Source organism: Callithrix jacchus, chromosome 7, assembly GCF_049354715.1.
Source record: "Callithrix jacchus isolate 240 chromosome 7, calJac240_pri, whole genome shotgun sequence".
NCBI classification, from domain to species: Eukaryota; Metazoa; Chordata; class Mammalia; order Primates; family Cebidae; genus Callithrix; species Callithrix jacchus.
The window spans coordinates 140,706,023-140,722,677 of record NC_133508.1 but is presented as its reverse complement, the minus strand read 5'-3'; the positions used below and the strand labels follow the sequence as shown (position 1 = coordinate 140,722,677).

Here is a 16,655-nt window from a genome sequence, read left to right as displayed (position 1 = left end):
CTTTCCAGAACTGGGGAAATGTCTACAGAATGTGTAAAGGGATCTGATAGATCCATGGTGAGACAGATCTGAACTAAAATTTCCTTGATCAATCTGCATATATAAGCACATCTGGCATTTCAACTTCATCTTCTTATCAAACAGTGTGCTGGCTTCATGCTTAGTGCTCTCTTACAAAAATGTTTTCTTATGTTTTGCAGTATGGTTAAGAGGATAATTTTCCAATCTCATGTTATGTGTCCTTAACAATTACATCTTTAAGTTACTCCTCTCTTCTTGAATTTAGTGTAAGCAGTCGGGTGGAACCAAATTCTCTCTTCAACATTTTATTTGCAAATGTCTTCGGCTAAATATGCAATTTCATCACTTACAAGTTCTACCTTCCACAAAACCCTATGAACCTGAGAATTTCAACCATGTTATTTGCACCTGTATTAGTCAGGGTTCCCTAGAATGACAGAACTAATACTAAACATAAATATATATAAGGCACTCTGTGAATCTATGGATGGTAGTCTTGGCAGAAGCACTGTGTACAGGATAGGCAAATCCATATCTGGAGTGTAGTATCCACTCCAGGGAGGACAAACCTCTGCCCTTTCCATGATGAAAGATATATATTATCTCCACATATATATTATCTCCATATATATTAACTCCATATATGTATTATCTCCATATATATAGAGAGAGTTTATTAAGTAGTATTAACTCATAAGATTATAAGATCCCACAATAGGCCCTCTGCAAACTGAGGCACAAGGAAGCCAGTCTGAGTCCTAAAGCTCACGAACATGGAGTCCAACATTTGACAGCAGGAGGTAGCCAGCATGAGAGAAAGATAAAGGCTGGGAGGAGGCTAAACCAGTTTAGTCTTTTCATGCTTTTTTTTTTTTTTTTTTTTTTTTTTTGGTCTGTTTGATATTCTAGCTATTCTGGCAGCTGATTATATTGTGCCCACCCAGGTTAAGGGTGGGTCTGCCTTTTCCAGCCCACTGACTGTGATGTTAATCTCCTTTGGAAACACCCTGGCAGACACACCCAGGATCAATACTTTGCACCCTTCAATCCAATCAAGTTGACACTCAACATAAGTCATCACAAATCCATCCCTCGTCAATTTGAACCTATATGGATCTCTTGAGATCATACGTAATCTTCAAATAAGGCAATAAAAAGGCCACAATTACATCTAACAAAATACAACTATCCTTTGTACAACTGGAAACACACCAATCTCCAACCTAAATGCTATTATGTAAAGTTAACAGACTTAAATGCTGATATGAGGTCAATAAATATTATGTCACATGATAAAGAAAAAAAGAAATAAAATGAAAATATTTTCTTAGTGCAGCTGTATACACATACAAATATGTTTTTAACAACAAAAGAAAAAGAAAAAATACTCGTGACAATTGCAGTCCTCATTTCTGCAACCAGTCACAGCTCATAGCTGGGACTGATGACGACCTTCTTCTACTACCCATTCTGTATTGCCTTTGCCTTCATCAAACACCTTGACAGGTCATGTTTTTTTTTCCTGGTGGAGTGACCCAAACCTTCATTGTTGAAGAGTCTGGGCCATTTCTAGTCCAGCCTGGTTTGAACTGTTGTAGTTTCCCATTGACCTTAATCACAGGCCAGGTAATATTAACAGAGACCCTAATGAATGTCCTGTATTCCATGCATACTCTTCCTTACCTTTGTTGTGAAGTAGTAGAGGAATTTCATCTTGATAGTCCAGGTCAATCACCCCAGCCAACACTGTAAACTACCTTAGCCTATTTACTGAACTATAGGAGAAACCCTAAGTGTCCAGGTGGCAATTGTAACTTCCAATTTAATGGAATTGTTGTCTCCTGGTGTCAGTGTTCCTTCCTCTGAAACTAAGACCTCTAGGCCAGCAGAATACAACGCCATGGGAACAGACAGCAAAAATTTTGCTAGTGGATCACTAGGGGTGATGGTGTGTGGTGCCACTTCCACTTCCACCCTTTGATTCCCCAGACTCATGAATTCTGGCTATTGCAAAAAAAACCGCACCATATATTGAATGCTGATTCAGAGCATTCTGAATAACTTTGCCCCAACCCTGTAAAGCATCGTTACTTCAAAGGGCCATTCCACCATTCTATCAATCTAGCTGCTTTAGAGTAATGGGAAACATGGTAAGACCGATGAATTCCATGAGCATGAGCCCGTTGCCACACTTCTTCAGTTGTAAAGTGAGCGTCTTAGTCAAAGGCAATGTTGTGTGGAATACCATGACGGTGGATAAGGCACTCGGTGAGTCCATGGATGGTAGTCTTGGCAGAAGCATTGCATACAGGATAGGCAAACCCATATGTGGAGTGTCTATTCCAGTGAGGATAAACCTCTGCCCTTTCCATGATGAAAGAGGTTCAATATAATCCATCTATCACCAGGTAGCTGGCTAATCACACGAGGAAAGGAGCCATATTGAGGTCTTAATGTTGTGTCTGCTACTGCAAAATTGGGCACTCAAATGTGGCTCTAGCCAGGTTAGCCTTGGTGAGTGGAAGTTCATGTTGCTGAGCCCATGCATAACCTCCATCACTGCCACCATGGCCACTTTCTTCATGGGCCAATTGAATAATGACAAACGTGGTTAGAAAAACCAACTGATTATTAAAATTTTCCTCTGCTGAGGTCACCCACTGGTGAATACTTATATGGGATACAAATATCTTCACGGTTTTTGACCATTCAGAGAAGTCCGTCCACATATCCCTTCCCCAAATTTCTGTGCCATCATTTTTCCAATCATGCTTCTTTCAAATCTCTGACCAACCAGTCAAACCACTGGCTACGGCCCATGAATCAGTATAAAATCTGGCCATTTCTCCTTCCATGCAAAATGCACAAAAAGGTGCACTGTTTGAAGTTCTGCCAACTGGAAAGATTTTCTTTCACTGCTGTCTTTCAGGGATGTCCTAGAAAGGGGCTGTACTGCGGCAGCTGTCCATTTTTGGTTAATATCTGCATATTGTATAGAACCATCTGTGATCCATGCCCTAGTCATCTCTTCCTCTGTTTACTGATTATAGGGAACCTTCAATGAGGCCTTTAGTGCAAGCTGAGGGAGAGAAGGCAGGGTGGCAGAAGTGTAGACTCTGGGCATTTGAGCCACTTTCTCATGTAACTTACTTATGCCTTCAAGACCTGCTCAAGCCCAGTCATGGATATGCTACTTCCATTTGATGATGGATTGCTGCTGTGCATGACACACTTTATGGCAAGATGGGTCAGAAAGACACAGATCATGATAGGAAGTTCAGGACTCATGATGACTTGATGACCCATAGTCATACCCATAGTCACACCCATAGTCAGTTTCTACAAAAGCCGGTAATAGACCAAGAGCTGTATTTCAAAAAGAAAATAGGTATCTGCAAAAGATGGCAGAGCCTTGTTCCAGAATCCTAGAAGCCTCAGCTGTGATTCACCTATGGGAGCCTGCCAGAGGCTCCAAGCAGCCTCCCTATCTGCACTGACACCTCATGCAGCATTGGATCTGCCTGGTCATATGGCCCAAATGGCAGAGCAGGTTGCACAGCAGCCTGGACATGCTAGAGCCATCTGCTATTCTGGATCCCATTCAAAACTGGCAGTCTTTCAGCTCACTCAATAAGTGGGCCAAAGTAGCACACCAAAATGACAAATGTGTTGCCTCCAGAGTCCAAATAGGCCCACTAGACATTGTGCCTCTTGGTTACAGGAGGGACCAAATGCAGCAACTTATCCTTCACCTTAGAAGAAGTATCTCAGCAGTCCCAAAATTACTGCATCCCTAGAAATTTTACTGAGATAGAAGGTCCTTGAATCTTATTTCCAATTTTCTTGTATGTAAATGTCTCACCACTAATATCAGTGTGTTTGCTACTTCTTACTCACTGGATCCAATCAGCATAATATCATCAATGTAATGGACCAGTGTGATATCTTGCAGAGGCAAAAAGTGAAGCCATTAAGGTCTCTCTGAATAAGATGATAACACAAAGTTGGAGAGTTAACACACCCCAGAGGTAGGACAGTAAAGGCATATTTCTGGCCTTGCCAGCTGAAGGTACATTGTTTCTGGTGTACCTTATGAAAAAAATGCAGAAAAAAATCTTTTGCCAGAGAAAAGCAATTATAGGTCTCTTCAAAAGTGCACGTGCTGCCCTCACAGGTCTATTCTATAAGGCATTGATCAAGGATAAGTATTCTGGATATTTCCAGCTCGTATCAATTGGTCTAAAGTCACTAACCTAAAGTGAGTGGTCTAAAGTCAGTGGCTGCATACCCAGTACCAGGAGTTATGTTAATTTGCTCATGCAATGAAATCACATCTGGTATAGCAGCTGCAATCGGAGTCACCACTTGGTTAAGCTTACAATAATTCACTAGCTTTTTCCAAGATCTACCTGTCTTCTGAGCAGGCCAAATAGGAAAGTTGAATGGGGATGTGGTGGGAATCACTGCCTCCCCCTCTTTCAAGTCCTTGATGGTGGCACTAATCTGCCCAATTCCTAGAGGGATGCAATATTGTATTTGGTTTACTGTTTTTCTGGGTAGAAGCCTCTCTGATGGCTTTTATTTGGCCTTTTCCACCATGATAGCCCTCACCCTACCAGTCATGGAGTCAATGCGGGGGTTCTGCTAGCTGCTAAGTGTGTCTATGCCAATGATGCATTCTGGCACTGGGGAAATGACCACAGGATGAGTCCAGGCACTCACTAGACCCACTGTAAGTCAGACCTGAGCTGAAACTCCATTAGTTACCTTACCTCCATAAGCCCCTACTTTAACTGGAGGACCGCAATGATGTTTTGGATCTCCAGGAATCAACATCAGCTAGAGCCAGTGTTTAGTAGTTTGTGAAATGTCTGGTCATTTTCTTTTCCCCAGTGCACACTTACCCTGGTAAAAGGCCAGAGGTCTCCTTGGATAGGATAGGAGAAATATTCACTGCATACATTGTCAATAATGTAGTGGGGTCCCTCTTCAAGGGGACCTGGCCTCCCCCTCATTCAAAGAGTTCTGGGTGTGTAAACGGGCTCAAGTCTAGAAATTGACTATGTGGCCATGATTCTCTGTTTCTATGATTCAAATCAGAGTTTTGTCCATTTGATCTAGATGTTTTCTGTTTATAGAAATGCAGTAGGCTTCCTATTGATTTTACTTCTAGGAACACCATAATTAATTAGCCAATGCCAGAGCTCTCCATGTGTCACACCATTCTGACTGCTGCTTTGCCTTTTCTCTCCATTACAGTAGCTATGCCCACCTTGCCTTTAAAGGTTGAGTGCTTCAAGTTTGCTCCTGCCACCTTGGGATCCAATTATTCACATTGTATTTAAATGTTGTAGTTGAGTGAAGATCTGACATACAGAGAAGAGCAATTATAGGGCTCTTCAAAGGTGCAGGTGCTGCCTTCATGAATCTATTTCACAAGGCATTGGTCAAGGGTATATATTCTGAATCCTTCTAGCTGGGATCAGTGGATCTAAGTGGTTACTCTACCATTCCAATCTTCCTAAGCCATTGGATCCCTTCCTCTACTTTAAACCAAGAAAGATCAGGAATTTCCACCTTGCTCACAGTGTACCATCTTTTAATCCATATTTCAGCTAACCAAGCAAATAAACGATTAGAACCTTTTTTAACTCCTTGAGCTGCAACATTAAATGCAGAATCCTTACTTAGTGGGCCCAAGTCAACAAATTCAGTTGGATTCAACTCTATGTTTCTTCCACCATTATCCCAAACCCTTAACATTCATTCCCATCTTTGTTCTCCAGATTTCTGCTCATATAATTAGAAAACTCAAGCTGTTCAAGTGTAGCACACCTCTTCATGAATCACATTCCAAATTACACCTGCAGGGGCCTGCCAAAACTTTAGCTATAGATCTAGAAACAAATGGGGGTGTTGGGGTTGTCTCCTGGGAAGAACCAACATTATCTTGCCTGGCAACTGCCTCAGGGGAGCCCATCATTGTTGCTTCAGGCAGCTCAGGTTTATATCCTCAGAGGAAAGTGGAAAGGCTGATGGCAGCATGGGTCTGGGTGGGGATGCTGACATTACTGGAGATGGAAAAGTTGTTTCTTATGGCAAAAAAGATTCATCAAAATTTACAAGCTCAGTGTCCCTAGCTTAATCAAGGTCCTCTAAATTATTCCCATTCCAAGTTTCAGAGTTCCATTCTTTTTCAATCAATTCCCTCACTTTAACAATAGACATCTCGTGAGGCTGTGCATGCACCTTTCATTGCAGGACAGCCACACTCATAATAAGAGTTTGTGTTTATTTTTCCACAATTTCAGCTCTTTTTCTACAGGAGACAAGACTCTGACTCAGGGTACTCTTATGTTTCTTGCTTCTCCACAGAGAGGTCAAAGTTACTATGTATAGAGTCACTAAACTCATTGCCTCTCACAAGCGGTGGATAAGGAGTGTCTTATGCATTTATTTTGCATAACTCTCTAAACAGTTCATGCCAAGGACTATCAATGTTCTCCATACTATCAGAAGTAGAGTCCTTAGTATTTTTGGGTATAATCATGTTAAGCAGCCAAATCCAGAAACCCCAAAACCAGTGAAAGAACTTCATTCTTAATTATCTGTTCCTCTAGAACTACTCCTGGTACCAAAATCTGCATTAATCACAGTTTTCTAGAGGGGCAGAACTAATAGGATACATAAGGAGTTTATTAAGTAGTATTAACTCACATGCTCACAAAGTCTCACAATAGGCTGTCTGCAAGCTGAGGAGAGAGGAAGCCAGCTTGAGTCCCAGAGCTGAAGAACTTGTAGTCTGATACTAGGGAGAAGGAAACATCAGCATGGGGGATTAATGTAGATTGGGAGGATAAGCCAGTCTATCCTTTTCACATTTTTTCTGCCTGCTTTATGTTCTAGCCTTGCTGGCAGCTGATTAGATGGTGCCCACCCAGATTAAGGGTAAGTCTGGCTTTCCCAGCCCACTGACCCAAATGTTAATCTCCTTTGGCAACCCTCTCACGGACACACCAAGGATTAATACTTGACATCTTTCAAAACAATCAAGTTGAAACTCAGTATCAACCATCACAGCCCCTTTGTAACCAGAATCACCTTTTGTCTATTGCTGAGTAACGTGTTTCTCATTTCCCCCTGAGATCTACTCAGAATAGCCTTTACTCTGTTGTTTATGCAAACGTTCTGTTCATGATTACTTAGATATTCTCTAAGAAGGCAAAACTTCCTTTATATCTATATTCTTTTCTTTCTGAACCTTCATCAGAATTGTCTTACAATTTTTTTCACTGCAATCTAGGATTTTTATAGCATTCACCCCAAATGTTTTACAACATTTTCCCATTATCTATATTTAAAAATGCCTCCACAGTTTTGGGTATGTGTTATAGAGGCACTCACACCTCTCATTACCAATTTCTGTATGAGTTTGTTCAAGGTGCTATAACAAATTTTTATACCCAATGTTCATATTTTTTGTGTAGATAGAGTTTGACCATGCTGCCCAGGTATCAAACTTCTGAGCTCAAGTTATCCGTCTGCCTACCTCAAAAACCTATTCCTTGTAAGTATCTGATCTGGTATGGACCAAGAAGAGCAGTGTCTGGTTAACTCCAAAAAGACCAGTGTCTCGTCTTGGACAATCTTTTTTATTAAATTTTTTTCCTTTAAAGGGGGATCTCTCTCCATTGCCCAGGCCAGGCTGGAGTGTAGTGGCACAATTATATGCAGCCTTGACCTTCTGAATTCCTGAGCTTGGCAATCCTCTTGTCTCAGCCTCTCGAATGGCTGAAACTGCAGGTGCTTGCCACCATGTCCCTCTAATTTTCAAAATTTTGTAGAGATGCAGTCTGACTGTGTTGTCTAGGCTAGTCCTGAACTCCTGAACTCAAGGAGTCCTCCTGTCCGGACCTCCCAAGATGCTGAGATTACAGATATGAGCCATTTGCACTTGGCCTTTTTTAATGATCTTCAAATAGAAAAAAATATATAATTATTATTTTCACCTTGGAAGATACTCTGCATTCTAAGTAAATAGTGCTGAAAGAAAGCTAATATTTTTGTGTGTGTAAAGTTGTGTGGGTGCATATTCATTGTTTTGCTTATGTGTGTCTCTGTGTGTGCACCTAGTGTTTTGTGTGTGTGATAATGTATGTGCATGTTTCAAAAAGGATATGGTACTCATCAGACCAAGAATTGTACAAATCCCCTGCCTCCTTCTCTTATTGGTTTCCTGTCTCCATTTGTGACAGCTGTATTGGCATATTAATATATTTGTTCTGGGCAAATGGCAACATTAATTTTTTTTAGCAGATATGTCAACCTCTATCAGGGTAAAGGAGGCAGAATGTTTTCACACTATATGTATAGCCACTATCCAGACCAGTCTTAAATCAAAATATTCTGTACTCCCTACAAATCAGAAAAACAATTATTTGTCATATCAGGTATCTCAGAGGTTCAAAGAATAGGGCCATTAAAACCATGCCAGAAAACACTGTTTGGCAATTAAATGGACCCAACTTCTGCTATTTGCTGCCACATGAATCAGCCTCAGAAACATTATGTTCAGTAAAAGAAGTCAAATGTAAAAGACCACATATTCTGTAATTTCATTTACATGAAATGGCCAGAAATGAAAAAATTTATACAGAAGGAAAGTACATTAGTGATTGCTTGAGGCTGGGGCTTGAGAACTGATATTATTTGAAAAATGTCAGGATGGATATTTTGGGATGATAATATTCAAAGAATGAATTGTGGTGATGTTTGAACAACCATAAAAATCACTAAACACTTGAAATTGGTGTATATTGTGGTGTATCAATTATTTATCAATAAAACTATTTTTAAAAAATCTTTGAATTACCTTGAGTTGATTTTTGTATAAGATGAGAGATGAGGATTCAGTTTTATCCTTCTATATATGACTTGCCAATTATCTCAGGACCATTTGTTGAATAGGGTGTCCTTTCCCCACCATATGTTTTTGTTTGATTTGTCGAAGATCAGTTGCCTGTCAGTATTTGGCTTTTTCCTCTGGGTTCTCTAGTATGTTCCATTGGTCTATGTGCCTATTTTTATATCAATTCTATGCTGTTTTGGTGACTACAGACTTGTAGTATGATTTGAGGTCAAGTAATGTGATGTCTCCAAATTTGATCTTTTAGCTTAGTATTGCCTTGGCTATGCAGGCTATTTTTTGGTTCTATATACATTTGACAATTGGTTTTTGCCAGTTCAGTGAAGAATAATGATGGTATTTCAAAGGGAATTGCATTAAAGCTGTAGATTGCTTTTGGCATTATGGTTATTTTCACAACATTGGCTATGCAGGTTTTAAATTTGTCAGTGCATTTACCTATATTGAGATATTTATTGGTTTGTATGGCTTTGATTTGCTGTCAAGTTTTTCATTTCAACTTATATGACTTCCTTTAGTATTTCTTTCAAGGATGATCTTGTGGAAACAGACTTCCTGAGCTTTCATTACTTTTGGAGTGTTTTAATTTTTCCCTCCTGTTTGAAGACAAATGTTTTACCAGATATAAGATTCTTGTTTGACAGATTTTTTGTTTTTAATTACTTTATGCTCTAGGAGCCTCCTTTTAGACTCCAAAGTTTCTGATGATGATTCTGCTGATAATATTACTGGTGGATCCTTGGACTTGAACTTACTGCTTTCACAACTTTGTTTTGTCTCTGTCTTTTGACAGTTTGATTACAATATCTTGGTGTGCATCACTTTGAGTTCATCGTACTTGGAGTTGATTGATTTTCTTGGATGTTTATATTCCTGTCCTTTATCAAACTTAGACAATTTTCAGCCAGAGCTCTTCAAATAATTCTTCTCCTTTCTTTCTAGATTCTCTTAGCGTAATCTCCGCTAAGTGTATTTTTATCTGCTTGATGTGTTCCATACATTACTTAGGCTCCATTTGTTTTCTTCAGTCATTTTTCTTTCTGTTTCTCAGACTCAGTGCATTCCATTACATTATCTTCAAATTAACTGATTTTTCTACCTTCTATTCAAAACTGCCTTTTAATCTTTGTAGATAATTTTTTATTTTAGTTGTTGTATTTCCTGGCTCTAGAATTTGTGTGTTATTTTACTTTTTCTTTCTTTTAATTAATATTTTTGTTTTCTTTATACTTTCTTTTATTTCCTCCATATTTCTTTAGTTCTTAAGTATCTTTCAGATGGCTGTTTTAGGACTTTGTCTAGAATGTATGTCTATCATTCAATCATTTTCACAGAGAGTTTCTCTTTTGTTTTGCTTCTTTGAATGAGTCATACTTTCTCTTTTATTTGTTTTATCATATTTTGTTCAAAACTGAACATTTGAAATAATGTTTTATTTCCAGTAATCAGAATTCTTTCCTTCCCTAGAATTTGCAATTGTTTACTTTTTTGTTGTTGTTGAAGATTTTTTTCTGTGCCCAAGAGAGGTGTGAGGTGTAAAATAAAAATTTTGTCTTATCTTTTCTCAGCCTATGCGATTCCCTGGGCATTTGTGGTAAATTTCGAATTCTCTTGTATGTGAAATAACTTTTGAATGCCCTAGTGTTTAAAATATGACTCTCAAAAAGAAAATTAAAAAAGAGGAAAATGAAAGGGAGGATAAAAGTGCTGGCTCTTTAGGATCCTCTGGAAGATGCTGCAGAACAATAGAGCAGGGCTTGCAACAACTGAGCAGGGAGTGTGAGAACAGCTGCTTGCCACTGTGCTTGCACCTCTATGATCAGAAACAGCAATCAGCAATCATAACATAGATCAGCAATATTTTGAAGACAGTCTTTTTATTTCCCACTCTGGTTCCTGTAAGCTGTGTGATAGCTGCCCCAGATACAAATATATTGCTGTCTGCAACAGGGCTTCAGAGTGAGAATGAATAACTGTTGCTGAGCTAAGAGATGATATTGTTTAGGTGAGAATAAAGATTTCTAATACATTCTACCTTGACATCTTCCCAGAGTTCTCTTGTCATCCATTGCCTTTTCTTCCACGTAAATTATTCTGAACAAGTTAAAATTTGCTAAAACAGCAAAAATACTTGACAACTGATATTGTAGCTTTTTTTTATTGTATCATTCTCTACATACATTACTTAAATAATTTAAATTGTCCTATTTTAGCAAATGTTTTTATTATTTCTCTACATTTTGGTGTTAATATAGACTTCAATTCCTAGAACTGATGTAAAATGAAGCCAAAATTTCACAACTAATTAGATTATATTTTCAAATGGATTACTCCAAGAGTGATTTTCTGAAAAATGATTAACATTTCAATATGGTAAAAAAACAAACTTCCTCAAAAATTTGTTTTTTTCTATAGTTATTCTAAATCCCAAATTTTAATTTGGAAAATATTAGAATATTAATCTTTTGTAACCAAATGGTAAATGAGTTTTAAAAATTCAATGTTTTTATCAAATCCATATTTCAGGCCCCATAGACTGACAAGAAAAAAACAATACAAAGGCTTCTATTTTTCTCCCAAATCTCTCCTTTTTGGAAGGTATTCAAATTAATATAGCTTTGGTCCCCTGTTTATTTGTTAACCATCTCCAATGACCTGGCAGGCAGTCCCATATAGATGACTACAAATCTATTTTGTAAGCATATTAATTTTCTTTTCTAGTAGATTCTCTGTGTTAATAATAACATGTATCACTTAAGTCTGTAAAGGGAGTATGGTAAAACGTCGCTGGTATGAGCTTTAAAGTTAAGAGAACCAGTTTCAAATCCAGCAGATTGTCACATTGTGACAGCTCACAACAGCTGAAATCCACTGCTTTCACATATGTTAAATGAGTTCTACCATGTACCTTTATTACCTTAAAACTTATTTGAAAAATGTACATTAAAGCACTCATTCAATAATCATTAGATCTTTGGTTGGAATTTTATGTATTTCTTTCTCTTTCCCTTATGTCTAATAATATAGCAATCCAATACTGTTTGCTTTTTCTATAAAGAATTATTCTATTTACATATTTATTTCAGTTTCTTACATGCTAATTGAACTCTCTTGCTTTATTCCTATTTTTTCTGTTACTCTGTTATGTCTGAATATTCCTCCTCTAGGTATTTGAATAAATAAACTTTTCTTACTGTTTATGTTTCAAATGAATGGTCAACTTTAAGCAGAACTTTTCTAAAATTACTCCATGTCTTAGTTCATTTTCTATCAGTTTACCTTGTTTTGCTTACTTTTTAAATTTTTTAACTAGAATTATTCTATTTGTTTATTTATTTATCTTCTGTCTCCATTATTAAATCATAGGCTTCATGAGACTTGGGCCTCTTCTTTCCTAATTACCACTATAGATTCAGCAAATAAAATTATTCCTCTATAGAGGAGCAAGTAGAGTTTCTAGTTGACTTTTGACTGTATTAATAAACAGAAATTTTCTGTGTCTTTCATTCTTTTAGGTGTAGTTGCTTTAAACTTCTAATACATTTTTCTTATCACACTTGAATGTTATGATACCATGAGGTTTACCAAAATTTATTCATAACAATTTCTGCACATATCTATTTTAACTGGGTCAGGCAGGTCTTTTCCAGTCCCAGAGACAAATTGTCTTTGTATTCTTTTCTGCGCAGAATACACTCAACTAACTTTCTTGATTTAGGCAAATACCACTAACTTGGAGATGTATTCAATTGCCTCATCTCCACGAATGACTCTTTCATTATTATCATTGTGATTCACTTCTATTTTTGAAAGCTCTTATAGTTTTGTAATTCATAATGGACAATTTATCAATTATATCCAGTTATCCCCCAAAGCCCGCACTCTAATATCCATTTTATTCAATACTTATAGTTATGTACCTCAATGCTTTTATTTATACTATTTCATTTGTCTAAAAAATAGTTTTCCCTATTTCTTTCCTGTAAACCACACTTAGTTTTCAAAGTCAACCTCAAATTTTAACTGCTCCACAGTTTGAGTTAAGCTTTCCCTTTTCTTTCTCTCCCTCTCTCTGTATAAACATAAATATATATATTTAAATATAAATATATATGCATATATTTAAATATTTGAAATAACATAAATATATGTATAGTACAATTTATAAAGGCTACATACAAATTTATTATATAGGAAATTTATAGCACCAGCCTTAGAGTTATTTTTAGCTTTCTCTCCAATGACACTATGAGCTCTTGATGACAGGCAATTGGCACATACTCTGCTTAGCATAGAGGCTAGTACGTAATGGTTCTGGAAGAAGAACAACCATCTCCGAGATGATACTATGTGCCCAAACAATTTCTAAAAGATACATATATTTAGATATTTCTTTAAACTCTGTGACTATTCTACGTAATAAAAATTTGTATCATGACAATTTTATATATGAAGTTACATGAGACAAATCTATGCCAATTACGTAGTACAAATAAATGATTTACTTGAAGTGCCACAGCTAGGAATTGATAGATTTAGATTATTATAATTAAGAGTCTGACTACATTTGGATGCTTGACCAGCGACACTGTTCAATCCCCAACCGTCTTTTATTCCTTCTTGTGTCACATCTGGACAACCAATAAGAAAACCCAGGTACTCTGTCTCTTAAAGCACAATTCTCTGCCTGCATGTTGAAACTCTCACCCAGGCCCATACCTTGAGTACAGTATAAACCAAAGCCACTGGCCTCTTCAGCTCAAGGCATTAGACAGGCTTGGATGCTTACTTTTCTTACCTAAGAAACCTCATAATTTCAGTTACAAAATGTCATATTCTTTTGATCTGCATGTGGTTGTGACATCAGCAGTCTTGACGTCATACCCAGTTTGGGTGCAGAGATGATCCCATTTACAATGGGTTGACCACATCACTGTTTTGCACCCATGTTGTCTGAGTATCTAGAATTTAAATTCTTAAATATCATGTTGTGCTGCTTATCAGATATGTTAAATAACTATTTTTTACATTAACTACTTTTTAATTCTTTGAGACAATACTTTTTATTGTAAAATTTTAATTTATTCATGTATTATGAGAAATATGCATTAATAACTTTTTTCTTTTTCTTTTTCTTTTTTTTTTTTTTTTTTGAGATGGAGTTTCGCTCTTGTTACCCAGGTTGGAGTGCAATGGCCCGATCTCAGCTCCCCACAACGTCCACCTCCTGGGTTCAGGCAATTCTCCTGCCTCAGCCTCCTGAGTAGCTGGGACTACAGGCATGCACCACCATGCCCAGGTAATTTTTTTTTTTGTATTTTTAGTAGAGATGGGGTTTCACCATGTTGACCAGGATGGTCTCGATTTCTTGACCTCGTGATCCACCTGCCTCGGCCTCCCAAAGTGAACTTTTCTTTGCATTAGGAAACCATCGACAATTGGAGTAGACTGAAATAGAAGGTATGCAAGGTTTTGACATTGTTGTTTTGAGTGTTACACCCATATTTAATAACACGACATAAGAAATCCTTCTTATTAAATGTAACAACATTGAAAGTAGAATTCAGAAAAAAAAGTGGGATGAATTTTTAAATTTGTTTTGATGCCAACTTATCAGAAACCAGTTGCTTAGAAATAGTTTGCATTTCATGTATTTTGTTTGAGCATTCATATTATTTAAAAATTATCAAAATTTTTATATTAAACATAATTCTTTAATTATTAAATGTCTATAAATAATACTCTATTCAGTTTGACATCCCAATGAGACTTGGTGAAGTTGCTTATCAGCTTAAAGAGATTTTGGGCTGAGATGATGGGATCTTTTAAAAACACAATCATGTCATCTAGAAACAGAGACAATTTGACTTTCTCTTTTCCTAATTGAATACCCTTTATTTCTTTTTCTTGCCTGATTGTCCTGGCCAGAACTTCCAATACTATGTTGAATAGGAGTGGTGAGAGAGGGCATCCTTGTCTAGTGCCAGATTTCAAAAGAAATGCATCCATTCAGGATGATACTGGCTATGGGTTTGTCATCAATAGCTCTTATTATTTTGAGATCTAATCCATTGATACCTAGTTTATTGAGAGTTTTTAGCATAAAAGGCTGTAGAATTTTGTTGAAGGTCTTCTTCACATCTATTGAGATAATCATGTGTTTTTTATCTTTGATTCTCTGTTTCATACTAAAAATGCATTCATCAATGACACTGTTGAAGAGACTTAATGAAGTCAGATAATCACAGAGTTGGTAGAGGACACAGCATGAGGAAAGTCTGAGTGTCAGTCATTTAAACTTGTACAGGTGTGACATGGTAAAAGCCCCATAAAACTGCACACCTCAACCATACCTCAGCTTTCTGTTGAAACTGCTCTCTGTAATCCTAATGTGACAGGCAAGTAGTCCAAACCCACACTATCTTGGCCCCTGAGACTTGTAATAAGTAATTAAAGTCTGTGATTTCCACCCTACCCAGACAATGTGTAAACAAATGCTTATCTTTGACTTTTGTGAACCACTTAAGCAACAATCAGAATGTCAGAAGTCCCCTGGCCCTCGGAGTGTCCGGAGCCCCTCACCCTCATCTCCTCCCAGGAGGTGATTTACAGAATCCACTAGCCCTCGTAATGTCTGAAGCCCCTCCCCCTCACCCCCTGCCCCTCCCCCTCCCCACACCCAGGTGGTTTTATGGGTATGAAATGACTTGACATCCTCTTTCAGGGCCATGGGTTGGAGAGACACGAGTCCTCCATGGCTGCTGGCAATAAAGACTCTGCAATTTGGCATACTTTTGTCTTGGTGTTAACTTTCTATGCTTGGTTCAGTACAACATTTTGGAGGTCCCACCAAAATTTACCTTCGTTCATCACCAGACAAAAGCCATCTCAGAGTCTCTCCCAGGCAGCCGCTCCCACCTCGGGGACCCCTTGGGGAGGTGCCCCCTAAGATGTTCCAGGGCCCCAGAGTTCCAGCCCCATGGAGGATGAGCGACTACCTGGCCAACATTCACCCGAAATTCCTCAGGGTCCTGGGAACCTCGGGTGGTAAGTCAGGTCTGTGGACCAGTCCATCAGGGAGCCTGAGTCAGGGAACAGAACGCGATCATTGCAATCCTGACCAGGCAAGCCTACCGTGAGACATCACTGGAGGCTCATGTTACCTCACTGGAGGCTCAGGTCACCTCACCAAAGGCTCAGATCACCTCACTGGAGGCTCAAGTCATCTCAGAGGAGGCTCGGGTTGTCTCACTGGAGGCTCAGGTCACTTCACTGGAGGCTTGTGTTACCTCACCGGAGGCTCGGGTAATGTAGTTTTCAGTTGTTTTCCATAACCTCGGTGTGAGTGAGAGAATGAGTGTGTATATATGTATTCTCACAGCTGCAAGGCTATGGGGCTTGTATGGGCCTTCACCTGCGGTTCCATGGGACATCATAATGCATAATGGTGACTCATCTCAGGACTGAAAATTCTGAGGTGACTAGGCCCGGGGTTTATATGGGTACACCTTAGCCAAGACGCTTTGAAACATCTCTCCTGGGAAGTGGCCGGGCAGGCATCAGACTGGTCTCCCATCTGGGGGGCACCCATCCTTTGCCTGTCAATCCTTTATGTGGTTCTGTCTTTATTGTAGATTTACCAGTTCGGTTAGATTCCTGTTGGCTTACGTACAGTGGTTTAGACCTGTTACTCTTGAGGTGGATAATA

General features: G+C 38.3%; 1 long non-coding RNA gene across 1 annotated transcript in view; it reads right to left on the bottom strand.

The window, feature by feature from the left end:
* Positions 1 to 16,332, bottom strand: part of LOC118143057 (uncharacterized) — a 56,459-nt gene extending 40,127 nt beyond the window's left edge. The window contains exons 1-2 of the long non-coding RNA XR_004727139.3: positions 16,082 to 16,332; positions 6,739 to 6,829 (exon numbers count right to left, since the gene is read on the bottom strand). This is a non-coding gene — a long non-coding RNA (uncharacterized LOC118143057). The remainder of the gene's footprint in view (positions 1 to 6,738; positions 6,830 to 16,081) is intronic.
* Between the last annotated feature and the right edge of the window lie 323 nt (positions 16,333 to 16,655).